At 51.3% G+C, this 26,628-nt stretch overlaps 1 long non-coding RNA gene across 1 annotated transcript; it reads left to right on the forward strand.

Annotated features, from left to right (window-relative positions):
* The first annotated feature begins 1,680 nt into the window (after positions 1-1,680).
* Positions 1,681-9,579, forward strand: LOC123948758. Its single transcript, XR_006819989.1, has 3 exons — positions 1,681-2,177; positions 5,996-6,396; positions 8,296-9,579. It is a non-coding gene; the product is annotated as an uncharacterized LOC123948758 (long non-coding RNA).
* The last annotated feature ends 17,049 nt before the right edge of the window (positions 9,580-26,628 follow it).

The raw sequence follows: 26,628 nt of genomic DNA on the forward strand, positions 1-26,628 counted from the left end.
TGGGAAAGCTGGGTGCCGGGCGTGGAGGCACTGAAGACTAGGAGAGCTGCCTTCTTCCAGGCACACTCAGAAAAGACCCAAGCTGAGCTGGTTGCTGGGGTTGCGGGATTGCAGAGAAGACGAGAGGGCTCAAGCAGTGTTTAAGGACCACTGCTCATGAACAGAATAAGTCATAGAACCAGGTGTAGCTCAGCTCTCTAGAAAGGTTCTGGGGTAAGAGTAGAGGTCCAGCAGGGCAAAGATTCTAGCTGGTTCCCATTGAAACAAGAGCAGGCACAGGGAGGTGTTCTAGAAGTATTTACCAGCCAGGAGAGCGGATGGGTGGATGGATGGGTGGTTGAAAGGGAGGGAGGATGAAGACAAGAAGGTATGCTTCCAGGAGGCATTGGCATAGGATCGTGACAATTCTCTGGATCATGAGAAATGGACTCAGGACACATCTGGCAATCAAAAACCAGGAAGCTCTACTCCGTGATCAGGACTTAATAGAACCTGGCAAAAGGAGGCCTGAACATGACTTGTGATCATTCAGAGTCGAAGGCATCTCTAACCACTGAGATCATGAGCATAATAATGAGAGTTGCCACGGGCTCCGTTGAGCATTTCACCAATGTGAGCTCATTTATCCCTCAAAAAATTCTCCCAGGGTGCTTGCCTGGGACTCTGGGCCCTCCCTTCTCTCTCTAGACTGTTCCCCCCGGTACTGCCTGACTCTGATTTTTGGGAGAGTCTGGGGTTGGCCCAGATCATGTACAGCACAAATAGTGTCCATCCTCCTCCCGGGCCCTTGACCAGTCCAAAGTCCTGCTGCCCTTCCGTCTTGTGCTGTCTGGGATCTCAGGTGGGTCGGAGCAGGGTCGGGACTAGAACTCAGATCTCCTGGGAGCAGGCATCAGGGGTCCAGAATAGGTTCTGAGAAGCAGAAAAGAGAAGGAGCTTTGAGGCCAGTAGGCCCAAACTTCTCAGCCTTCCCAGACTTCTCTCGCACAGACTGTTTCTGGAAAGGGGGCCTCGAGATGTGTCTCCACACAAATGATGATAAGGATAGAACCGGAGAATTTCTAAATTCGCAAGAGCCTGGCATCAGCTTCTCTACCTGTCTCATTTTACACATGTAGGAACTGACTCTCAGAGAAGGAAAGGGATTAACTCAAGGTCACACAGCGAGTTAGTGATAAGATGTTCCCTGGGTTATGAAGTGGAATTAGCAAATGGTTTCAGACTTCCAACCATGGGGCCCGGACAAGGAGCTCAAGGGGAGTCCAAGGAGACCAGGCAGGTGGCTCTCCTCTTTCTGGGACCATCGTGAAGGCTGAGTGAATGAAGTTCAGCGCTGTAACTGTCTGAGATGGCTTTGGAAAGCAGCCAGCTTGTCAATTCTACCTATTAACTAATAGTCTATTATTTTCCTCTGGTATTAATTTTTAAATGCAAACGGTATGTTTTATCACACACTTGAACACTTAACATCCACCGATAGCTGATCTTTGAGCGGGGGCCAGACCTTCCTTCCTTCAATAACTCCAGGGGCCCAATCAGCCCCAGGGGAAGGCAGGGTTGGAGGGACACATGGCTGCTCGTTCAAACCTCTGGTGCCTGAACCCCGATTCTCCTTCGTACCATGACGTATTTGGGAGGGGCGAGCAGTTGGGATAGCATGAGGGGACAACGGTTGGAAATCAGGATCTGGTCTTCCCTGCCCAAGACATTTTCCTCCGCATAATTAATATCACAAAGAGAAGCTGAGTCTGCATTGGATTGTGGGGATTATGCAAATGAGGCCATAGAAAGGGAGATTCCTGAGCTCCTGGTTGCTCTGGTTGCAGGAAAGCCCTGTCCAGAAAGCACCCAGCATGGCCGAAGCGGGGACAAGGACCACGGGGAGGCGGTTGGAGGGACCCTGACTTCACAGGGCTCAGCCAAGGGCCAGAAATTCTAGAGGGAATCTGGAGGCAGGTTTTCCTGGCAGAGAGGAGTTTGCATTGATCATCCTTACAGGAGCTCAGCCAGAGAAGCGGAACTGACTTCTCCAAGCAGGCGGAGGCAGAGGAGAAAGGGTAAAGCCCGTGGAGTCTGCATCCCTGCTCTGCTACCTGTTGGCTGTGTGGCCCCGGCCGAGCTGAATCACTTCTAGGAGCCTCGTGTCCTGTCATCGGCGTCATCCTCCTGGGGTTGAGGTGAGCACCAGATGAGATGCTGTCTGCTAAATGGTGGGTCTCCTTGGCCCCCTGCTTCATGTGGAATGAACATAAGCATGATTCACGTAATATTATAGTAGTGGTAGCATAAACAGTATAATAACATAACATCAAACAGACACAGAAACACGTGTCATAGAGCAGCGAACGCTTGAAGAGAACCGCACGTTCTGAGCTCCGCATGTACGCTAGCTCGTTTGAAGGTCATAGCAGCCCTATGAGGTGAATACAGTGCACCCATTTAATGGATAAGGAAACTGAGGTAAGTTAAGAGACTTGCTGAAAGTCACATAGCTGGTAAGTTGCCGAGCCGGGATGGCTAGTTGATTCCCACCTAGGAGCTGGACAATCACGTTTCTCTCACCCTCCTCAGCTAAGGAAGAGGATGGCAGATACCTCAAGGTCAGGAGACCCGGGGTCTGGGTCTGGCTTGCCCTCAGACTGCGGGGCCTGGGTGTCTTAAGCTGGCATCCCCGAGAGTATGTGCCTAAGGAGGGACACATTTGTTGTGCTCTCTCCTCTGAGCAGAGCCTGACTGGTCAGGGGCCCTCATTACCAGCTGTTTATTTTATTTTATATATATACATATTTTTAAAGATTTTATTTATTTATTTGACAGACAGAGATCACAAGTAGGCAGAGAGATAGGCAGAGAGAGAGGAAGGGAAGCAGACTCCCCGCCAAGCAGAGAGCCCGATGCAGGGCTCGATCCCAGGACCCTGGGATCATGGCCTGAGCCATTAAAGGCAGAGGCTTTAACCCACTGAGCCATCCAGGTGCCCCTTATTTTATTTTATATTTTAAAAATATTTTATTTGTTTATTTGACACACCCAGAGAGAGAGAGAGAGTAGCAGGCAGGGGGAGAGGGAGAAGCAGGCTCCCCGTGAGCAAGGAGCCTGATATGAGGCTCGATCCCAGGACCCTGGGATCATGGCCTGAGCCAATGGCAGACACTTAACTGACTGAGCCACCCAGACACCCCTGATTACCAGCTGTTTCGATGCCACAGAAGGGCCCTAACGTTCATCAGGTTTGACCTGCCCATTTTACAGTGAGGAAACTGGAGGCTCCAGGAGAGAAAATAACCCATCCAGGGTAGCAGCAGGCGTTAGGAGCAGGTCTTCTGTCGGCCAGCCCAGAGTTTTCTCCCCTCCCTGCCCCCATTCACACAGAGGAACAGATTTCTGAGCCACTAACAGCCTCACGGGCTGAGAATGTTTGCAAACTTGAGTCATGAGTTCCGGGCGAGACCCTGGGGTGGGGACAGGCACGAAAGCTGAACGGCCTTCCCACTTGTCTGACCACAGAGAGATGCCCAGACAGAGGGGGAGCTCTGGGTCAGGTGCTGGGGCAGGGGCTAGGCTGTGCGTGTGGTGGGAGGAGGGCAGAAGAAAACAGAGCCTGGGTCCTGCCATCCAGGAACGCACCGCCTGGTGGGAGAGTCAGACCCATGACAGTCACACCTGCCACTGCCACCAGGGGCATTTACTCAAAGCTTACCCCGTAGTATACATCGTGCTATAGGCTTTATGCTCATTCTCCTCGTAAGTCTTCGCCACAATCACTGGCTGGTATAATCATAATATATAAACCAGTGATATAGTAATAATAGCGGCACACGTGGAGTATAATGGTACCACCTATAGAATCAGAGCCCATCTAGAAATCATGCTATTTTGCAGACAGAGACTTTGAGGCTCAGAGAGACTGCATTACTTGCCCAAGGCCACACAGCACAGCAGCAGATGAAGGAGGGGGCGGCTCATGCCAGCTTCTGCTGGTCCCCAGGGCCTGTGTTCTCCTACGGCTCTGTCTAACATGGTGTCCACAGACCACATGTGCTATTGAGCAGCTGAAACGTGGCTAATACCAACTGAGATTGCCATCATGCAAATAGACACTGAATCCTGCAGACTTAGTAAGAAAAGAAAATAAAAAAGAATGTAAGCTATCTCATTAACAGTTTTTTTAAAATATTGGTGACATGTTGAAATCATATTCAAGATATATTAGGTTAAATAAATGTTATTAAAATTAGTTTTACCTGGTGTTTGTTTGTTTGTTTTAGTGTGGCTACCAGAAGATTTAAAATTATCCACTGGTGGGTACTTTAATCCTTCTGGACGGTGTTGATAGGGATTTCTGCAGTGATACAATGGGCCATTCTGCATGGTCCACTGTGGTATTACTAAGTCACAGACGGCCATCAAGAGCTTGGAATAGGACGATTATGACTGAGAAAGCGAGTTTTAAATTTTATTTCATTTAATTAATTTATATTTCAATGTAAGTAGCTGCCGGTGGCTAGTAGCTACCTACGGATGGTGGATCTCCAGACCATTAGGCTTTTCTGCCCCATGAAGACACATAAGCACCCCAGTATGCTAGAGGATTCCTGGTAGGTGTGTTTATACAGGGTGTGGGGCTCCGTAGATCTTGCTGTCCCCAAGCAGTTGTGGAAACGGAGGCTCAGAGAGGTTTAGAGATTGCCCAGGGGCACACAGCGCAGGGGTGGTAGAGTCAGGACAGCCTCACTCCAAGCCCCAGGCTTGTCCTCAAGCTTTGTCCCCTCCTTTGCTGGGGGGACTGTCTCCAAGGACAGTGGCCTGGATCCCCAACCCCAAGCCCCAGAGCCCGCCCAACCTTCCCATCACCCTGCTGTAAACCCTCGGATGTGATCACCCGCCTCCATCTGCTCTCAGGTACAGCTGACACCTGGCACAGGTCTCCCCACTCCCCCGCCCTCATCCCTCGACACTTCACGCTCCGATGGCCACTTCTCTGCGCCGGCCGCGCCCTGTCTCATCCCAATCCGCTCGCACGCTCCCCAGACCCTTTCCATCCTTGCCGTCCTCTTCTCCTGGAAGAGTCATGGCCTTGTTCATGACCTGCTGGATTTCCATGGCTTCTCAAACATCCCCCAATAGTTGAGGATGCAGACCCTGAGCTCCTGTCCCGTGGGGAAGCTGTAACAGAAACACCAGACTGATCGTGGGCCGAGTTCCAAGCCCAGCTCTGCCACCAAAGTCTGGGTGCCTCTAGGCAAATCACATCTCTCTGAGCCTTGGTTTCTTCATCTGTAAAATGGAAATAATGACCCCCTAGGGTTCTTCTGAACAGGCAGGGTGCTAAGGGATACAAAGAACACTGTGAATTGTCAAAAGAAACACGGATAAGGCAGAGGATCATGGGTCTTCCTGGGGGACACTCACCCATCCTCCGCCAAGCATTTTCATGCTGTCATGGTTTGAAAATATGTCCCCAGATTCTCAGGTCCTCCTCCCTTCAGGAGGGGGAGGCTGATTCCCTCCCCTGGAGTACGGTTGGGACTTAGCGACCTGCTTCTGACTAATAGCACAAGGCAAACGCTATGTGACTCTGGAGACTAGATCATAAAGAGGCATTTGACTTTCTCCTCTTGTTTGGATCATTCTGGGGAGAGTGAGCTCCCATGTCTGAGGACATTCAGGTATGTATCTGAGGGCCCAGGTAGAAAGGAGTCCAGCCCTGTCGTCAGCTGGATGGGGGAGGCATCTGGCGAGGGGACCCGCCACCTGCAACCAGACCCTCATATGACCGCAGCCTCTACTGACGTTCCAACTGTGACCTGGTGGGACCCTACGCCACCACCACCCAGCAGAGCCACTCCCGAGTTCCTGACCTACAGAAACCGCCATGTGATAACTGGTTGTTATTTGGGGCCAAGAAGTTTATATGTAATAATGAGAACACACGTAGAATCACATTTAACTTTTGTAACATAATGATGTAGGTGTTATTATCCCCATTTTACAGATGAGAACATTGAAGCCCAGAGAGAAGACTCTCGCTTAAAGCCACTCAGGAAGGATGTGGTGGGCTCAAGATCTCAGCCCTGGCTCATTTGAATTAAGAGCTGCTGTGAGTGGAAGTCCGTGCCCTACACATCTGAGAGGCGCTCCCGGGACTGAGTACAGGTCTTCCTGGGCTCCATTATAAGCGGGCGGACTCCCAAGAACAGAGTCCGTAAACTACACATCTTGATCTCATCCCCATACCTGGCAACCTCATTGAATAAGTGTTTGAATGAGAGACAAGGCATTTGGATCATGTGTGGCTCTGGGCAGTTCCCTTGGATGAACTCATCCAGACATATGTGGGGTCTGAGGCAAGATACAAGTGAAGTTCCTCATACCATATATCTGAACATTTAAAAGGTAAAAAGCAGGGATGCCTGGGTGGCTCAGTCGGTTAAGTGTCTGCCTTCTGCTCAGGTCATGATCCCAGGGTCCTGGGATCAAGTCCTGCATCAGGCTCCTTACTCAGTGGGGAGCCTGCTTCTCCCTCTGCCTGCTGCTCCCCCTGCTTGTGCTCTCTCTTTCTATGGCAAATAAATAAATAAAATATTTTAAAAAATAAATAAATAAAATTTAAAAAGCAAACCAATCAATAGTAAATGAGTTATGACAAATATACCTTTGGTATAACAAAATATAAAGTATGTGTAAAGCTATGGTTTCTGTATGACTGAAAGTCAGCAAAATAGCAAAGATTATTAGATCAAATTATTATCACATGTCTGGGTTGTCTCATGAGGGGCTGATGACATTTGAATGAGTGATGAAATTTCCAAGAAAACCCCCCGTGATTCATAAATTATATATTTACTCTATCAATTTTGTTTTTCTTGCCTAACTCAAGCAAAATCAGTAATTGTGTTGTTATAATCAAGATTTTCTCATAATTTCTGTTCGGTTGAGAGTAATGTGAAATTAGACAACCTTTCTCAAGTCATTGTATTCCTTAGATGGATTTTAATTAATTTCGGTTTGGGAAACACTTGCTCTGTTGAGAAGGTAGCAACAAATCGTCCATAATATCCTTAAAGCAATATTTAGATTAGAAAATGAGCCATGCATTTTACACGGCGAGCTCGAATGCCGTAATGGGGTTGCATACGTTATGATTATTGTGGGAAATATTACAAACAGTTGAAGTTCTTCATATAAATCCTATCATGTGTATCTTGATTTTTACCATCTGTCAAAGCAATATCTAGACCCAGCAGTCAGTCATGGAAGCAACTGGTTATTGTGCTGTAAGCGTGTTACCTCTCGACTCCATACATACAAATAGAAGGGATTATGAATTATTTGATATTGTGATATCGTGAAATGTTCTCCAGCCATGCTGTGCAGCTCTTGCAGACACCAGGGCCTTTTCTGAGTACCTCCGGAAACACAAACTGGGACATGAAGACAAGCAAGGAGATGCACGCTTGGTCCCATTGAGCACCGATGGCATTTGTTCTGAGAGGAAGGACTTGAATTATTTGGTCTTTTCTCTTACCTAAGAGCAAAGGCTTCCCTCACCCTGATGAAAGCCTCCCCCTTGTGCTCCAAGGCGGTCCCCGTGCAGTGTCGGCCACCCCACAGTCTACAAGCTTTGGTGGCATTTGGACACAGCTGTCCTTTGTGTCGAGGACACGGAGCGAGAGATGAGCAAGAAAGCGTTTTCCTCGTCTCCCTGGGGCCTGAGCCGCCTCAGTCATGAGAGCGGGTGTTGACCGTGAGGGGCTGTGCGGATGCCAAGTGACCAGGGCTGCACGTGTTCCTTAATCAATTGTTTGCGTCTGGGACATGGGGATCTCTGTGTCCCTCCTGTGTGGTCTGGTAGGGCTGTGGCTGGTGCAGGAGCTGGCAGAAACCCAGAGGGTTTCAAAACTTTTTTTTTTTTTAAGATTTTATTTATTTATTTGACAGACAGAGATCACAAGTAGGCAGAGAGGCAGGCAGGGAGAGAGAGAGGGAAACAGGCTCCCTGCTGAGCAGAGAGCCGGATGTGGGGCTTGATCCCAGGACCCTGGGATCATGACCTGAGCCGAAGGCAAAGGCTTTAACCCACTGAGCCACCCAGGCGCCCCGGTTTCAAAACTTTTATAACCATAGTGCTCGCATTTGCCATTCTAGTAATTCCTCCTTTTTTGTAAATATTTTATGAAATGTTCTAAGACAAATATGTTTCTCTCATTTCCTGTCTAATTTTAGTGCTGTTGCTTTAGGAAGCATTGACTGTCATTTCATTTTTTTTTAAGCTTTTATTTATTGATTTGTCAGAGAGACTGCAAGCCGGGGAGCAGCAAGCAGAGGGAGAAGCAGGCTCCCCACTGAGCAAGGAGGCTGATGTGGGACTCGATTCCAGGACCCCGGGATCATGACCCGAGCTGAAGGCAGACGCTTAACTGACTGAACCACCCAGGTGTCCCTTAAGTGCCATTTCAGAAGATTTTCTATATCACCATCCGTATCATTGTGAGCTATAAAACTTTTCTTTTTTCAATTGTGGCGGAAAACACATAATATAAAATTGACCATCTTAACCATTTTTAAGTTTAGTTGTTCAGTATATTCATGGGCTTGTGAAACAGATCCTGAGAATGGTTTCTTCTTTCTGAATGGAAAATCTATACCCTTTCAACAACCACTGCCCCCGCCCCCAGCCTCTGGTGACCACCATTCTGCCGTTTCTATGAATGGGACCCCTTTGGATCCCCAGTTTCTAGTACTTCATTTTTATTGTCTTTTATAAAAGTATCAGTCTACGACAGATCAGAAATTTAAAAAACAAAATGGTCCTTCACGATGGTGGTTTGAGAAGCACCGGTCACCAAGGGCAGAGCCTATGGCCGGGTCCTCCTTGCCCAGGTGAGTCTAAAGGCATTTCAGATTTCCCTTGCTGGACCTCAGTTTCCCGAGTGTAAGAAGGGGTGACAGAACAGCAGTGTGGCGAAGGGTTCTGGAGCCAGATCACCCCAAGATGCTCTGGTGATTGGAAATCCCCCCCGTCAAGACCGGGCTGAGCGGCCCGGCAGCCACCCTCCATCCCCTCCCCGTGGGCCCTGCTCCAAGTCCCATTTCACGCGCCAAGGACTCTTTTGTCTCCACTGACACCTGGTTTCCTGCCTCTGCCGTCACAGGAGGGCCTTCTCATGGATGACACACATGGGCAGCTTCCACTGCTCACGTCCTGGCCAAAGGTTCACAGCACTCCCCCACCCCCCCCAAATCCACATTCCTGTCCGGTTGACTATCACTCCTGTTTGCCATGATTCACACAAGGGCTGGAAGGGACGAGCCAAGGTTAATGAGGGTGCAGCCGGGGGGGGGGGGGGATGCTAGAATTTCAGAGCTGAAAGGACTTGATTTTATTTTTTCTCTTATTTCGCAAGTAACACATGATCGCTGCAAAACAACGCCCAAAGATGGTAAAGGTGGTACGCGTATATTCTTCTTTAAGATTTTATTTACTTACTAGAGAGAGAGGGAGAGAGCAGAGTGAGAGAGTACAAGTAAAGGGAGCAACAGAAGGAGAAGGAGAAGCAGACTCCCTGCTGAGCAGGAAGCCCCACGTGGGGCTCCATCCCATGACCCTGAGATCATGACCTGAGCCAAAGGCAGAGGCTTAACCGACTGAGCCACTCAGGTGCTCCTGTTTGTGTATTTTTTTTAAAGATTTTATTTATTTATTTGACAGAGAGAGAGAGATCACAAGCAGGTAGAGAGAGAGAGGAAGGGAAGCAGGCTCCCTGCTGAGCAGAGAGCCCAATGCGGGGCTCGATTCCAGGACCCTGAGACCATGAACTGAGCCAAAGGCAGAGGCTTAACCCACTGAGCCACCCAGGAGACCCTGTGTATATTTTTAAAAACCACCAGAATCCAGGACGCCTGGGTGGCTCAGTCAGTTAAGCGTCTGCCTTTGGCTCGGGTCAGGATCCCAGGGTCCTGGGATCAAGTCCCACATCGGGGTCTTTGCTCATGGGGGAGCCTGCTTCTCCCTCTGCCTGTCCCTCCCCCTGCTTGTGCTCTCTCTGACACAAAAATAAATGAAGTCTTTAAAAAAAAAAAAAAGCAATCAGAATCCAGTGATAATCACCTTTAACATTTTAGTGAATATTTTGCCTGTTTTTTCAAATATACTTTTATAAAACAATATTAACAGGAATGTGTTACCTGTGTTGTTTATAATCTATTCAATATTTTTTTCCATTCAGGTTTTTTTTTTTCACTCAGCATTTTTTCTGCATGAACCACTGGCTACCTCATCAGTGTGAGCGGCTGCAAAGTATCTCATTGTGTGTCCTTAGACTGGATATCTATTTTCTTGCTCACTCTCTCTCTCTCTCTTCTGCTTCCTCACTGTTACAAACAATAAACAACATTCCTGAAGTCAATTTTTTCATTATTGCCTCAGAACGAAATTCCAGAAGTGGAGTTTCTAGGCCAAAGGCTTTGCATACTGTATTTAAAAGACTTTGGCAGGGCACCTGGGTGGCATAGTCGGTGAACCATCTGACTCTTGGTTTTGGCTCAGGTCATGATCTCAGGGTGGTGAGACTGAGTTGAGCATCAGGCTCTGTGCTGAGTGCAGAGTTTGCTTGAGTTTCTCCCTCCATCTCCCTCTGTACCCCCATCCACACGCTCTCTCGCTCTAAGATAAATAAAATAAATACATCTTTAAAAGGCTTTGGTTAGGGGCGCCTGGGTGGCTCAGTGGGTTAAACCCTCTGCCTTCAGCTCAGGTCATGATCCCAGGGTCCCGGGATCGAGCCCCGCATCAGGCTCTCTGCTCAGCGGGAAGCCTGCTTCCTCCTCTCTCTGCCTGCCTCTCTGCCTACTTGTGATCTCTGTCTGTCAAATAAATAAATAAAATCTTAAAAAAAAATAAAATAAAAGGCTTTGGCTATAAGGTTTGACAGTATTGATGAATGTTGCATTCAAAAGTATCAAGAGTGCCAATTTCAGTTCATGCCTGCCAGCACTAGGTATTATCACTTTTTGTCTCGTTGTTTTAATTTGTATTTCTTTGGACATGTTACTATGCTTATTGATCAATTATACTGACAAGTATTTTGGAGCTTATCTATCTAGCCCTTTATTTTGACAAGTTATGAAAACAGGCACAGAGGTGAGGAACTTCTTCCTCAAGGAAGTTACAGACAGCCCACAATGGAAACCAAGTTTTCCAATGCTTGGGAAAGGTTTCCCCATGATCCTGGGGTCCCTTGAGTCGATAAAGGGAGATGTAGGGTTATGAGTCAAGAATAGAAAAGGTTCCTCCTGTGTTCCATGTCACTCTGTGGCATGAATTGAGTAACTCCTCCCATCTGAGCCTCAGTTTTCTCACCTGTAAAATGAGGAGACTGGCTAAGTGTGTTGGGCAGCTCTTTTCTCAGCTCTGAGATTAAGGCTATCCTACCATCTCCAAGTTGCTTTCCATTGCTAAGAGTTATAATGAAAATATGACACATGCATACCCCTTATGGTTTACAAAACATTTCTGTGAAGTAGAGAGGAGAAGTCGTGTCACTGATGCCATCTCACCGATAAGCAAATGGAGGTCCTGGGATTGAGCCCCGCATCGGGCTCCCTGCTCAGCGGGGAGCCTGCTTCTCCCTCTCCCTCAGCTGCTCCCCCTGCTTGTGCTCTCTCTGTGTCTGTCTCTCTCTGTCAAATATATAAAAAATAAAAAAACTTTTAAAAAGAAATATTTATTAATTCATTTCAAAGTAGCAATAATAAACCCATTACACGTTAAAATAAAGAACAGATTTTTATTAAAGATAACTATACTTTCCAACATAAGAGTCTTTAGTGGGCAGAGTGGCATTGTTTTAAATCCTTGCAGATCTCTTTTATGTCTGGCTTATTATCATGAAAAACTTTTGATCTCACAAACTCCCCAATGGGGTCTGGGGGATCCACACTCTGAGGCAGATGAACGGATGAGGGGATCCTGGAGAAACAGGGGCCAGAGAGGAGGCGGCCTTTGTATCCCATCCTCTCCTGGGAGCAGGGCAGAGTGATGACTGAGGGCTGGGGGGAGGAGGGGGACGGGGGCAGATGGACAGGAGGGCTGGGAGGCAGAGTCTGGGTGCCTGCTTAGGGGCTGGGCCAGGGCTCTGGGGCAGCAGCAAATTTGGGGAGGGGCTAATAAATCATGTTTGGAACTTCCAGGGCTCAAAGTGTGTGTGGTCCCCCCGCAGAATGGCACCCGGGCCTTGGGGGGGGGATGGGTTTGTGTGGGAGAGAAAGTGCCACTGAGGACCAGAGGAATGGTCCCCAATCTGGGGTACACCTGCTGCTGTTGAGGGACCAAGGGGAGAGGTTGGTAAGGGGGGTGTGGCCTGGATCCTGCTCGCCAGACAACTGGGAGCCAGTTGTGGGGCTGGGGGTGGGGGGGAGCTGTGAGGTTCTGTCTCCTCCCAGCTTGCTGAGCAAACACTGAGCAAACACTGCCTGATCCAAGCCAGCTTCATGGAGGGGCAGCCAAGGAGAGGCTTAGTGAGAGCTCAGCCCAGAGGGGAAGGGGGGACACAGTGAGGGGTGAGCTGGGGTTCCAGAAGATGGGGTCCAGAGAGGGTGTACGATATGTCCAGAGATGGGAGATGTTCACGTGTCGGCCTTCACTGATGAAGAGACTATGCTCTCTTATGATTGAGTTGGGCTGTGGGAATGCCAACCCCAGGCCTCCCGGATCCTTCTCAGGCAACAGGGTGAGCCCCGCCCACATGCTAGCCCCACACTGGCACAGCTGGCTCCGGGCCCTCACACGAGGTTGGCAGTCCCCTTGCCTCGATTTCCCTCCTCAAGGGCTTTGTCCTCAAGTGCTCTCTCCCCAAGCGTTGGTAAGGTGGCTTCCTCCAGAGTAAGCCAAGGGGGAAAAAGGACACGTTCTTCTCAATATTTGTCCACAAAATTCCCAGACAGATTGTTGTCACCTGGACATGAGTCACGTGCCCGCTTTGGAACAGGTTCCCGCGGGCTGAGAGTAACAGGCTGTGCGGATTGGCCAGGCCTGGGATGTGTGCCTGCTCTTGGACTGGCGGGTGGGGTGGGTGGGGGCCACAGTGTCAGCCTTTCCCAAATGACAGAGTGTCAGGAAGGACAGGAGTTCCCCAGAGGAAATCTGGGAGGCCGCTGCCCGAAGAAGGGGCGAGGCCTTGGGCCGCTGACAGCCGTTCCCTCAGGCTGAAGCCCACAGAGCCGAGGGCCTTCCTCGCCCAGAAGTAACGAGCGTCTAGCCCCCCTTACATGCAGTGTAGAGCCGGGGTCCCCACATAGCACTTGGGGGTCGGTCGGATTCCGCTTCCATCTCAGCTGCCCAACCCCCGCCTGTGGGACCTGGAGGGAGTCATTTCTCTCCGGGCCTCAGTTTTCTCCTCTGTGGAAGGGAGTGAGTCTTTGTAAGAAGAGGCGAGCACACAGAGGGAGGCCGTGTGAAGACAGAGGTGGAGGCTGGAGGGACGCTGTCATAAGCCAGGAAACGCCAGGAGCCACCACAAACTGGAAGGGGCAAGGAGGGGTTCTCCCTTCAGAGGGAGCGCGGCCCCACCACAGTGTAGTTCCAGACCCCGGGGATTGGGGCCTGTGAGATGCTATGCTTTGGTTGTGCCGAGTTGCCCAATCTGTGGCCTTTTGTTGTAGCAGTCCCAGGACAATAGCACAGCATCCAAAATTTTATTTATTTTTCATTTTATTTATTTATGTGTTCATTCCCCATGCTTCTCCCCAAGGGATCCACTCCATGAGACACCATGAGACTCCATGGGCACCATCTGCTTTTGTCACTGCTGTGTCCCCAGTAGCTGGAACATGACGTGTTGCACAGGAGATGCTCACGAAACATTTGGCCAAATCAAAGAATGGCTGAATGCATGAATTCCCCGCCTGGCATCCTTGGAGGACAATTTCTCAGCCTGGCCCCAGCCTGCCGTTCCATTCAGGTCCTTCCCAGACCCTTCCCCCCAACCTCCCAGGGATTTTGCTTTGAGAAATTGCAGTGGTGACAAGCCATGGTCCCATCCCCTTCTTCCCCCTAGACACACCCGTTGTGCCTACAAAGGCAGTGCAGTCTGGTGGAGACAAGAGGTGTGGGGACCCCAGAGCTGGTTTAAATTCTGGCTCTGGCTTGCCCAAAGACATCACTCGGACCGGTCCCTTAGCTCTCTGTTTTATTCCTCTGGAAATGGGGACAGGATCCCCATCCTTTTGGTGCCTAGAACGTAGTAGGCGCTCAATAAATGGTAGCTAGAGTCAACTCTCCTTGGACATCTCTCTTCCCCACGAGGCTGGCCTCCTCCTTTTTTTTTCCTCCTCCTACAGGAAGTCTTTTCCTCCTACAGGAAGCCCTCCCAGACCTTTCCTGCTCTGACCGCAGCTCTCCACAGCTGACCCTTGCCACTCAGCACAGTCTGCCTGGGATCATTAATTCTCTTTTTTTTTGTGCATACGTGGCCTGTCTCCCTGGTTGCCTCAGCCGTTGGCCATGTTTTAATGAGGATTTCTCTTTGTGAATAAAGAAGTAGGCCTTTGATCTCCGTTCTGGAATTGGCCGTCTTTGATAGTCTGCACTGAGTAAGTGCTGAGAGCCAGCCCGGAATTCAAGTCTGGGCACTGCGGCTGCTCGTGCTCTTGGACCCTTGGCAGGTGGCCTTCCTTCTCCCAGCCTCAGTTTCCCCTCAGGTGAAAAAGACTCGTGCCGAGCAGACATTCTGTTGTATGTAAATTAGCTCATCCATGAATTCAACGAAATGTCACCTTCGCCCTGCTTCTTTCACAATATCCGCTTCTTAAATTTCAACTACAAATCGGTAATTATCCCCAGCTTACTGAGGAGGAAAAGTGAGGCCGCAAGAGGGGAAGTAACTTGTCTGACCCCCCTCAACCTCCACTATGGGGTAGAGACGGGATTTGAACCGCGGTTGTCTAATTCCTAGTCTCACTTATTTCTGTAACCCTCAAGGCCAAGGTTAACTGGGAATGCTGTGGTCCGCTGGTAGCATCTTGGGGTGAATCAGAATCAGGACCTCACTGGGGCTCACTGAGCTCTGGGAAGGGGAAATCCAAGAGCTTCGGGCAGGAGGTCAGGTTGGGTGACCTGAGATGGGGGTCCAAGAGCTTCGGGCAGGGGGTCAGGTTGGGTGACCTGAGATGGGGGGTCCCTAGGGGCACAGGGAGCGCAAGGTTTTTCCAGGGAGGCCGGAAGAGACACCAGAATTTGGAGGAAGAAACGTTTTGGAAGGTGAATAAGTTCTTTTTTTTTTTTTTCTTCTAAAGATTTTATTTATTTATTTGAGAGACAGAAATCACAAGCAGGCAGAGAGGCAGGCAGAGAGAGAGGAGGAAGCAGGCTCCCCGCTGAGCAGAGAGCCCAATATGGGGCTCGATCCCAGGACCCTGAGATCATGACCTGAGCCGAAGGCAGAGGCTTTAACCCACTGAGCCACCCAGGCGCCCCGTGAATACAGTTCTTATATAACTTCTCAAATCACCGAATGGCCCTGGTTCTTGGGGATGGTGTATGTGCTGCTGAAGCGAGCACCTCAGTTCTTGGGGATGGAGTGTTTGTGAGGCCATGTACCCCAAGCTGGGTGCGCAGAGGAAGAGGGTCTACGAGAAGAGCAAAGAGTTGCCTGGGATTGGCCCTACACTATGACCCAGAGGGACAAGACCTGTCTGGGAAGCTCCCAGGAGAGCCCCTGGTTCAGGGCAAGGGACATGCAGCTAGGTTCTCTGGGGGAAAGTGTGCCATGGGTGGAGGCAGGGTAGAGCGAGCAAGAGAGAGGACAGTGTGAGAGACAGGAGAGATAGTGTGTGAGAGGAGAGACAAAGAAGTGGAAAGCAAGTAGCAAAATGATAGCAAGGAAGGCAAGGAGGGGAAGCGGAGGAGAGAGGAGAGAACCACAGACTCATTTCCATTCTCTGGGCAGAGCCCACTTCCAGAGCTGGGAAATGGAGAGGCTGGGACAGCCTAATCGGCCTGTTTCAACCCAAGCATGAAGACCCTGACCTCCTTGCCCCTGTGTGATCCCTCGGGGTGGGGGAGGCTTGTGGGAGTCAGGGCCAGATCCCCTCTGGGAAGGGAGAGGCTGGCTGGAGGCCTGGGCTGTGCTCTAGAGCTAGGTGATCTTCTGACAGGAGTGGCCCCTTTCCTGATCCTCAGTTTTGGCATCTGTAAAATGGTTGGTATAGGGCTGAGGTCGGTGTGTGTGTGTGTAGAAGACAGCATCTGCCTCTGATATCCTGGATTCCAGCACTCCTGGGCTTAGGGCCTCACAGGGCTGGGAAGTGGGGGGTGGGGGCAGCTGGTCCACCGTCCCCTCCCTGGAAGGGATTCAGCCTGGACCTCAGCTGCTACCTCCCCTTCCCCATCCCAGTGCCTTCCTCTCCTCTGCCTGACTCCTTCTTCACTCTGCCAGATAAACCCCAACCATGGAGGGTAAAAATGAGCAATTGGGGCCAGCCATCAATGGGCAGAAACTCAGTGCTTCCTTCTCTTCCCATTCTAGGATCTGACCTGCTCTGGGCCATTCAATACTGACTTCGGCTGCCATTATTGAGCACCTGCTGTGTGCCAGGCCCAGAACTAACATCTTGAATACGTCCTCTCATCGAACCCTCATAAAAAACCCTTTCTGGGTTGCTGGGGCAGGGGGTAGGGATCTGTCCAAGGGTGGTTGTGTTATGGACATTGGGGAGGGTATGTGCTATGGCAAGTGCTGTGAAATGTGTAAGCCTGACAATTCACAGACCCGTACTCCTGGGGCAAATAACTCATTATATGTTAATAAAAATAATTTAAAAAAAAACCCTCTCTGCCGGTGCCCACTTCACATTTGAGGGCAGAGAGGCTGGGGGAGCGCAGGGACCAGCCTGAGGATGTGAGCCCGAGATGGCAGGGCAGGCCCCGTGGCCCATCTCAGGCGGAGGCTGAAGCCGGGGCTCCCCGGACCACCTCCCTAACTTTGAGACTACAGAGGGGCTGGACAAGCAGCCAGAGAGATGACTTTGGTCCCGGTTCTGCTCCTGCCCTCAAGGACAACACCCTCCCACTCTGAGCCCCAGCTTCTTCATCAACAAGATGGGACAAATAACGTCACCTGTCCCCCCTCAAAGTCGCTGTGAACCGTTCCACAACCAATAACAGCAAACACTGTGGGACACTTAAAGGCAAACTAGACACCATTCTAAGCGACTCTAAGTAATGATTTAATTAAATTAGCGCTTGGAACAACCCTATGAGGTGGTTAATTTTACCCCATTTTACAGGTGGTGTCCTTGAGGCCCGTAGAGGCTAACTTGCCCAAGGTCGCCCGTGGAGTTATGGGGGCTGGGACCAGGGGCCGGGGTGCAGCCAGGACTTTATGAGGTCTGTGTCCACGGGCAGATCACCTTCTGCCCTGGGCCTCAGTTTCCCCATCTGTCCAAGGGTGGTTGTGAGAAAGAGGTGTGGGAGAGCTCTGGCTGAGTGAACCGCAGTTACTCGGATGAGTGAATTGAGATTTGGCCCCGGGCTGAGACCCAGCTCTGCCATATAGCAGCTGGGTGACTCTGGGCAAGTGCCACCTTGCCGAGCCCATTTGTCAAACAGGGTGCTGCAAGGAACACAGAAAGTCTGAGTACAAAGGGCCCCACTGAGGGCCTGGCGCTTAGGGAGGACCTTGGATCGCAGCCCCTCCCCTCCTCCCCTGTCCCCTTGCCCCAGCCTGGCGCATGGGTGTGGGAAGGGAAGGCACAGGGCAGGCAGGGATTAGCCCGGGGTCCCCCTCCTGGGGCGGTGCTTTTAACCGCCTTCACTTGCCGGCTCAGCCCTGCCCCCTCCCAGGCCCTGGGCCAGGCCTGTGTTTGCCGTGGGGATCTGGGCTGGCCAGGCCCGTCTTTCATTCCCGGGCAGCTTTTGCTTGCTTTCTGCTGTGGGGCCGGCCGGCCGGCTATGCCCGGCTCCCCGGGAGCAGATGGGCCGCAGTGGGAAAGCGCGGCGCTGGCCCTAAGAGGATTGGCGTCTTTCTTCCCACCCTTTGTGCCGCTCCCTGAGGCCGCCTGAGCCCAGACCACAAAGGCCGCTTGTTTGACTGCCTCTGGGGGCGCAGGGGTCACAGCTGACAGCGGCGCCCTGGGAGACCGCGGCACCCTGTGTGTGCTGGAGCGCCCGGGCTCTGGGAAGGACCAGAAGTCCTGGGCTCCCCCCCCCCAGGGTTAGCAGAAAGCAGGCTCCCACGCAGGGAGCGGGGGGTGATGCCTAGGACACGTTCAGAGAGGATCTGCGTCCGCACTCATCACCTCGTTCAGAGTCCGAGATCCGGAGGGGTTGGGATGTAGCCAAGTCACAGGGCAAGTTAGTGCCTTGCCCATTCTTGCTCTCGGGGCCCCCGTCACCCAGCTTTTCCCTTCCATCTTCAAAATGTCCTCTCCCTTCTCTGAGGGCTCATTCCTCATGAGTGTGGGGATCAGGAAAAGCTGCGGAAGGAAGGTTGGGGCCAGCAGAGACGAGACGGGAGGGACTTGGCAGGCTGGAGCCGAGAGACCAGGGAATCGTCCCAGGGGGACATCAGACAGCATTTGAGACCGGGCTCCAAGCAAGACGTAGCAGCTGCGGAGAGGAAAGGGACAGGAATTATCTTACCGATGGGAGAATTATTGAAAATTGTTATTTAGGAACGCCTGGGTGGCTCAGTCAGTTAAGGGTTGGCATTTGATTAAGGTCATGATCCTGGGGTCCTGGGATTGAGCCCCAGGTTGGGCTCCCTGCTCAGCAGAGAGTCTGCTTCTTCCTCTATCCCTCCCCCAGTTTGTGCTCTCTCTCTCTCTCTCTCAAATAAATAGTTTTTTAAAAATACTAAAAATAAATAAATAAATAAATAAATAAAATTTTTATTTAAAAAACTTCTGAGTGCATACTTTCTGGGGGCATGCAGAGGAAACAGAGAACTAAGATCAGATCCTACCCTTGAGGGCCCTCGGTGTGTAAGGGGGACAGATTTGAGTGTAACCGGCTCTAGACCAGAGGTGTTCCAACACTTTGGGGCAGACACTTCTGTATCGTGGGGGGCTGCCCTGTCCCACTAGTTCTCAGTAGCAATTCTGCACCCCCCAACTGTGTGACAAACCACCAGACTTTGCCAAATATCCCCTGGGGAGCAAAATTACCTTGGTTGAAAACCGTTGGTCTGGACAATAATTCTGTCCTTCGTCTGTTCATGGGTTTGACGTGTTTGCCGGGCTCCGAGGGTGTGCGGGGTGCTCTTGTAGGACCTGCAGCTTCAGCTGTGGCGTTCCAAGTGTTCAGTTCATACCCATTACATTTGCCTGCTGGAGGAGGGAGTGAAATAATGTCATGCATGGATAAAACCTGGAGTCAAGGTGACCAAAAGTCTCTGAGAAGACATTTCGCCAAGCCTGGAAGGATCAATAGAAGGTATTGGGACAGAGAAGATGGAAAAGAGGGGCATTTTAGGCTGAACATCATGGGATGGCCATCCTGGATTTGTTCCCCGGAGGTTCACGGAGGACCTGCTCTGTGCAGGGCATCTCCAAGGGCGCAGGTAGACGAAGACAGGCCCTTCCTGCTTACAGACAGGTCAGGGCACACAAAAAAGGGGCTTCACCCGATCTGGAGGCTGCAGAGGAATCCAGAAAGACGTCCCAAAGGAGGGGAGACAGGAGCCAAGTCTTGAGGCTGAGCAGGCAGGAGAGAGAGAGAACAGATAAGGGAAGAGGGCATAGTCCCCCCACCTCCCGCCTGCATCAGCCAAAGAGCTGTAGGGCGCCTGAGGCTTTGGGGGAAAGGCAAGGTGTCTGCTGGTGCAGAAGCATGGCATTCTGACAGCAAAGGGAGGCCAAAGAGACTGGAATGGGACGTGGGGTGGAGTGGGACTCAGCTACAGAGCCTGGTTTTTATCCTGGAGGTGCTGGGGAGCCATGCAGGGTCTTTGAGCAGAAGAGTACTTTTAGTTTAGAAAAATCATTATGGCTACAGGGAGGAGATGGGGTCTGTGGGGAGCAGGTGGAGAGTCAGGGGCTAGTGGTAGAGATTCGGGAGTGAGATTAGGACGTCAGTGAGTGTGGAGTGGAGGGGGCAGATCCACACAGACACTTAGGAGGCGAAACATTAGGATATGGGCTTGAGTGTGGGGCTGAGCGAGCTGGAGGCAGCATCTGGGCAGACTGTGGGTGCCTAGCAGTGCAGCCCTAAAACAAATCACCAGATTAGAAAAGCCGGATAAAAGACCGAATAGATAAAGTTATGTCTGTGAAATTTCAGAATACAAACTATTTTTGAAACTTTGCTCTCATGCATCATCTTTAAATATTAATAACCAATCTTTTTTAAGAGCTTAATGCTGGGCCAGGCACGGTTCTAAGAACTATGAGTGCATGAACTCATTAAGTCCTCACAACAGCCCCGGAGGCGAGAGACCATCTAGCATCTCCGTTTTGCAGAGAAAGACATTGAGGCACAGAGAGAACAAGGAACTTGTCCAAGTACACAGCTAGCAAGTGGCTGCCCCAGGATTCGAAGTCAGGCGGTCTGGTTCCTGAGTCTTTGCTATCGGCTATTACACACCAACATGTAGTTTGTTTAAAGTCTGCTTAACTCCAGCGATTTATAAAGTCCTGATACCTTAATATAAAAGTAAAAGAAGCAAAGACATGATGTTTTATAGGTTGTGGAGGAATATGAACTGGAAAATCACCTTCTGGAATCTCAGGGAAACCCTACACCTTGGCAGTAACTACCACCACCTGGTGGCAGTGTACCCCAGATGGAGGTGCCATGATAAAGGCCAAAGCCCAGTTTATTTGGGTGTTGCATTTAAGAACCCCCAAGCCAGGGTGATGAGAAGTTGTTAATAGAGGTACTACTGTTGTAAAAAAAAGTGCCTTCTCTTGGACAGAAAGAAAGGAGTGAGGCTCCCAATGCCCAGCCTGCAGGGTGTGGGCTCTAAGGGACTGTGATTGTGGTACTTGGGATTGGGGTTGCCAGGCCCCATCCACACCCCTTCACCAGTTCCCTAGACAACCAGCATCAGGCATTTCTGAAACAGCTGGTGGGAGCTAGGGGTGGGGTGGGGTGTTACTCTGCAAACATGGGCTGTACCCATGACCCCGACCTTCTAATCCTAGGGCTTAACTGACTTCATTAACTCCAGGGGGCTCAAAAGAGACCCCCCAAATCATTCTCTGTCAAACCACATTCATAAAAGTCCCATTCCTGAGGGTTGTGCAGGAAAACCTCCTGCCTAAAGGCAGGGGACTGAAGGTGGTGACCCTTGGATATGAACCGTCCGTAGGCTGGTGACAGGGCAGGATCGACCCCCCTGCCACTCCCCCTCCTTGCCTGCCGAAGGGCAGCGAGGGAGAAAACTGGGTGAAAGCAGAGCATGCTGGGTAGCCTGGCCAGGAGCTGAGCGGTCCAGCCTCCCACCCCCCACTGTGGTTACCATGACAACTGAGTGGGGGAGGGAGGAGGAGAGGAGAGACCACTTGCCCCTCAGACAATGGGAACCTATCCAGATCACCCTTGGCCTTGTCTTCAGGCACTTGGGGTGGTCAGGAGTCCGGGGGTCCCCACACCTTGCAGTGACAGGATCTGGGGGAGTAGCTTCAGCTCAGGCCAGGCCTAGCAAACCCAGAACAAGGGTCACAGATAGGATCCCTGCCCCTGAAAAATCCCAACCCTACCAGAGCGTCTTCCCTCCCCAGCAACCCGAAGAACTAACATAGGCTAATTCCAGGCAAAGTTCAGTTCATATTCTGAGCCTCCCCCCAACACTGAAGAACTTGACCTGGTAGTGGGAAGGGGGCGGTGAGTGGCAGGCGTAGGGAGGAGGCAGGAGCCACTTTGGGGACAGGCCAAATATTTTATGAGTAATTTAATATCTGGGGCGCGAACCACTGAGCAGAGAACGCATCAGCTGCCGGGAGCAAGGAGCTGGTCTGGTCCACATAATGCAGGGGAGAGGCCGGTCTGACGGGGATGATGACGGGGATGACATGGGGCTGCAGGGAAGTTAACCCTCTGAGGGCCCTGGGAGGAAGCCAGGAGGGGGCAGGGCAGGCTTCCACTCCCAGTGTACCCACCTGGCCCTGGATACATGCGCTTCTGAGGGGCTGAGCCCTTGAACTCGGGAGGGAAGGTTTGCCCTGTGGAAAGGCAATGACTTTGAGAAGTATGGACCTGAGTTTGCCTCCTGCTTCGTGCGTGACCCTGGACAGACGACTCCACCTGTCTGAGCCTCAATTTCCTCATCCAGAAAATGAGGGTGGACGATAAAGGCACCTACATCACGGGTAAGAACTCAGCGACGGCAGATACAAAGAATTTAGTCTCATGCCCCAGACACAGCAGGCGCTCAATAAAGACGCCTGCCCTCGTGACTCTGGTGCTGTGTGAACTTCACGGCAGCTCTTCAAGTTCCCAAACTTCCTTCGTGGGGGACCCCCACCACCTCGCTGTGTTCCGGTCCCCTCCTCCCTGGCTCTGAGGTAGGGCCTGAAGGCCTTTCTTCACAGTCCACACAGCCGTGGCTGTGTCTCTCTTGACACACGCTTTAGCACCTCCTTGGGGTTTCTGGGGAGGGGTCCTGTCCAGGCCCTAGACACAGGCAGGTCTGGGTCAGAGTCCCAGCATTCTGGCTGTGTGACTAGGGGCAGGCCCTGCCGCTCTCTGGGCCTTCACATCCTGATCCGCGAAATACGATCCATGAAACACCTTCTCCCTAAGGATGCTGTGACAATTACAGTGAAAAGAGATCACCCAATAAAGATGGATATTTAGATGGCCTGTCACACCCCAGGAGCCCATTAAATGATTCATCACCAATACCTCAAGAGAGCCACTTAGGGGCCACACTATTTTAGTCTGTGTCCCAGCTCTGCCATGTACTAGCTGTGAGGTCTCGGCCAAGTTACGTAGCCTCCTTGTACCTCAGTTTCTATACCTGTGAAATGGGCCCAATATCAGTGATTGCCTCATGGGAATTAAACAAGGTTAAGACATAGAAGGTGTTGAAAATGGAGCCGGGAACAAAGGAGGAGCCTAGCCAATGCCAGGGCTCTTATTCTCTGCTTGTGAGGTTAAGAAGCAGTTAGGAAAGCAGTCTTCACTCCCCTCCCCTGCCCTCATCCTGCTGTTCCTGGGTCTGCGGATGCAGGCGTCTTCACGTCCCCTTCATCTGGAGCTCCAGAGGGGAAGGGTGCTTCACAAAGCCCCGTGGCAAGTAGTTGCTCAGGCCAGAACTTGAACCTGACCTCTGGCTGCCAATCTAGTGCTTTCTCTATGCCAGGCCCAATCTTTCTGAATGCCCAATCTTTCTGAGCGTATGGAGATCCAGAGATGTGAGGGGACGGGTTCATAGGCCCACAGACCATTGTGGAGTGGGGGAGGGGGATTCAAACCCTGGGGAGCTCTGAAATCCGAGCATGTTCTATGCTTTTTCTGTCAGGACCTGCAAGGACCCGGCAGGCCAGTCTTTGACTTAATCACAGTGCTCCAGAAGGAAGAGCCTGGGCAGGCCAGGGGTAAGCTCCCTATTTTACAGATGAGGAAACTGAGTCCCAGAGGGTAGAGTCACTTACCTGAGGTCACACAGTGGGGTCAATGACTCTGGGACCAGTGCTGCTGGACCTTATTCTCTTCCAATATCATTTCAGGAGAATCTCAAAGTCCTTACTAACCTGGATGCAATGAAAGGATAGTCATTGAGCATCTTTGTATACAAAGCGTGCGGCTTGATCTCCCAGTGTCCGTGTTTTTGTTTTCCTGATTTGCAGTGGGTGCTTCCTCTGTGCCAGGTGCTGCCCTGGGTACTGAACGTTCTTTTTTTTTAAAGATTTTATTTATTTATTTGACAGAGACCACAAGTAGGCAGAGAGGCAGGCAGAGAGAGAGGAGGGGAAACAGGCTCCCTGCTGAGCAGAAAGCCCGATGTGGGCTCCATCCCAGGATCCTGGGATCTTGACCTGAGCTGAAGGCAGAGGCTTAACCCACTGAGCCACCCAGGCGCCCCCCTGAACGTTCTTTTTATCTTCTCAGTAGCCCATGGCACATAGATTATTGTCCCTATTTTGTTTTGTTTTGTTTTGTTTTATTTTAATTGTTCTCATTTTACAGATGAGGAAGCAGTCTCTAAGGGGACAGGGGACTCCAGGTCACACTCTTGTTCTGCTGGTTGAAGGCAGACTGCCCTGCTTGCCGTTCACCGCAGGTTCCGCACAATCCTCCAACCCTGTGAACGTCCCCGTACAAGCCGTCGATGGCCTGAGCCATGACACAGAAGGAATGAAGACATATTTTTCAGGTCTCTTTCCCTGGAAACCAGCTGGGGTGGGTTCCGGCAAAGTTGACATTTATGTATTGTCTTTAATCACATTAGCCGACACGTTCCAAACAAGGTGTGCAGATGCCCTCCTAACAAGGGTCCAGCTGTCTCGTGGATACCTGGGCCAATAGGGAGACTTGCCCCAGATGTGCGCCTCCGGACCCAGAGCCACAGATAGGCCGGCCCCTGGAGCACAGCCTGCGCTCCCCAGCTACCAGCCCTCACGGGATGGAAGAAGGGAAATTTGTCCCAAGGCGAGCCCAGGACCTTTGTGGCTGCAAAGATTTTTGGTCCCTTACAGCCCATGCCAAGAAACTTCACAACAACAAAGAGTTTCATTTTACAGACGACAATGCTAATATGTGTTGAGGACCTACTATGTGTTGGGTGTGGTGTGTGGTTCTTCATGACAACCATTCTTGGTTGTGTGCCTACTGTGTGCCAGACAGGCACTTTGTATCCCCTGGCTCATTTCTCACACCAGTATTAGCCAGTCCAGCTCCATTTTCCAGAGCTCGAGTGACTTCCCTGCCCAGCAAAGCTGGATTTGAGCCTGGTGGGGCCCTTGTGAGAAGCCAGGAGGGAACGTGCATGGAGCTCGGGGCGGGAGCATGGTGCCCCGTGCGCCGCGTCTGCCTCTCCTGCCCTCAGTCCGCTGTGGACCGTGTGCATCCTCCCTGCTCCCCAGATGCTATAAGTGCTCATAGGGACAAACACGACCACATGGCATGGATGAGAAGACTGTGACGGGACGCCTGGGTGGCTCAGTCGTTAAGCCTCTGTCTTCGGCTCAGGTCATGATTCTAGGGTCCTGGGATCGAGCCCTGCATTGGATTCCCTCCTCGGCAGGAAGCCTGCTTCTCCCTCTCCCATGCCCCCTGCTTGTGCTCACTCTCTTGCTCTCTCTCTGCCCAATAAATAAATAAAATCGTAAAAATTAAAAAAAAAAAAGAAGGCGGCTCTGTGACGGACTTCAGGAAAACAAGGTGGGGGAGGCAGGAGGGTCTAGGATGTACGGGAAGAAGGGGGCTCCCAAGAAACACTGTTCCTTGTGGACCTGCACACCTGCGGCCAGTGCGTCCCTCTGGAGAGCCCTTGAGGTTCCCTTCCCTGCTGCAACATCAGGGTGCAACCTAGTCTCCGTGTGTCTGATGGGGGGCAACGGCACCCATGTATGGGTGTTGTGAGAATTAAAAGAGCCCATTCATGACCTCAGTTACGTTTCTCCCTGCCTGCCTTTGTTTCCCCTGGAGTGCCAAGTCTTCCCAGCGAAATTGCCCCAAGGGTCTAGGAAATATTATTATATGGCCTCTCCTAGGCAGGAGATATATATATATTTTTTCTTTTTTGAGAGGGAAGGAGAGATGGGGAGGGGCAGTAGGAGAGAGAGAGAGCGAGTCTTAAGCAGGTTCCACACTCAGCATGGACCCTGATGTGGGGCTCGATCTCACAACCCTGAGATCGTGACCTGAGCCGAAACCAAGACCTGAGCTGAGACCAGGAGTCAGATGCGTCACTGGCTGAGCCACCCAGGGGCCCCAGATAAGACATAATTTTGGCAGCCCTTCCATTTTTTCTTTCTTCCTTGCATCGAATCATTTTCTGAGCATGTATGATGTCTGTCTCCAGGCCCTGCACGCTCTGGAGTAAGAAAGATTCATCAGTCAATAAACGATTCTGTACATCCATGCTTTCGTTCATTCCTCTGATAGACATGGATCTTCTGGGCTCTCTGCGCTATGAGTGTGCCTGTCTGGCCTCCTTTGTTCCTGCCTGGGTCCTCGCTGTGTGTAGGTGTGGCAGCGGGATAGGTCAGGTAGAATGGGGGACACAGCTTCTTCCCCTGTCACCACCCTTCAGAGCCCTTCTCCCTTCTCCTAAGGGTGTCCCAAGCTCCCCTCGGTTTCCGATCAACGGGCTTGGAGTGGGCCTGATAATCTGTGTCTGTCCCAGGCGAGTCCAATGCCACTGATCTAGTCCAAGCCCCTCTTTCTGCGGGGAAATCAGAGCCTCAGAGAGGGGTAGCGAGCCATCTGAGGTCACACAGTAAGTCAGGCCAAGGCCAGACTAGAACTGGGAGCTCTTGATTTGCCATCCGGGGGGTTTCCTGCTCTGCCAGGTCCCCTCAATGTGGGTGTCCCTGCCTGGGTGGGCCCTGCCGGATTTCTTGAACAAACACCCCCTTTTCTCCTGCATCTGGCTAACAGGGTCGTCTATGAACATGCCTCCTGGCTACGTGCAGAAATAAACGCAGCTCACAGCTTGCTCTCCGAGGAGGGCATGTGTTTGT

The sequence above is a fragment of the Meles meles genome, chromosome 1, assembly GCF_922984935.1.
Source record: "Meles meles chromosome 1, mMelMel3.1 paternal haplotype, whole genome shotgun sequence".
Taxonomy (NCBI): domain Eukaryota; kingdom Metazoa; phylum Chordata; class Mammalia; order Carnivora; family Mustelidae; genus Meles; species Meles meles.